Genomic DNA, 1,120 nt, shown 5'->3' with positions numbered 1-1,120 from the left:
GATGGATTGGTGCAGGGGAAGGGGAGGGGGAGGGTACAGTAACGATAAGGATAAGGGTAAGGGGGAGGAAATGGGAGGGAGAAGAAGGGAAGCGAGAAGAAAAACAGAGAACTTGATTTTTTGAACTTCCATTGTCAGTATTATGATTTGATACACCATATGGGGTCCTAGACTGGTTTTATTTTCACTTCATCAGCCTTTCACAAATCACAAAAATATGACTTGATATCTCAGGTGGATTGCAGGGCGTGTTCCGTATATTTCGAAAAAATAATTGAATTCTATTTATTGTTATCAGAGATAGCCAAAAAAAAAGTGATCAATAAGGAAAACCTATTCCATATATCAATGGCACACAAACTCTACATATATGAATGACAAAAAAAATGTAAATTTATGAATGACATCAAAATGTTTAGAAAGTAGATTTAAGAGCCTCCCTCCCTTTGTCTGTCCTGGACACTTCCTACAGGTCTTAGGGAAGGAGTTCAGGCAGGTGAAGTGTGAGCGAAGAGTGTGTTCTCAGACTGATTCCTCCTCTGTCATACACTGCAATCCTTCTGTCGACCATACCACACGAGGGGTTGTAACAAAAGGATGAACAACAAAAGTAGATGTAGTAGTGATAGCAGCAACACTAGAAGTAATGGTAGTAGTAGTACTAGTAGTAATGGTAATCCTTAGCATAATTATGGGGAAAATGCTGTTACCCCTTAATTTGCGGAATTATATTTCAGTACACTTACATATTCAGGATATCGCATTTGAGGAGTATCCCACTACAAAGTCAACGGTAACTAAAATTACATGTTTTGTGATCACTTATTTGAAGGAAACGAAAGATCAAACGGCTTACTTAGTTTCCAAAAATATTGATTAATACCCTCATTGGTTATTTATATTCAACCAATCACACTCTTTGTTTCACACTACCTACGGTTTTAGCCTCATTCGCAAAAATACTATTTACGCTATGTTTACTTCGATTGGTTGCCAGATGCATAAAAGTGGGACCCAGCAAGTGTACTGAAATATAATTCCGCAACTGTACACACACACACACACACACACACACACACACACACACACACACACACACATATATATATATATATATATG

This window comes from Penaeus vannamei, chromosome 37 (assembly GCF_042767895.1).
Source record: "Penaeus vannamei isolate JL-2024 chromosome 37, ASM4276789v1, whole genome shotgun sequence".
Classification (NCBI taxonomy): domain Eukaryota; kingdom Metazoa; phylum Arthropoda; class Malacostraca; order Decapoda; family Penaeidae; genus Penaeus; species Penaeus vannamei.
This window is presented reverse-complemented; position numbering follows the sequence as displayed.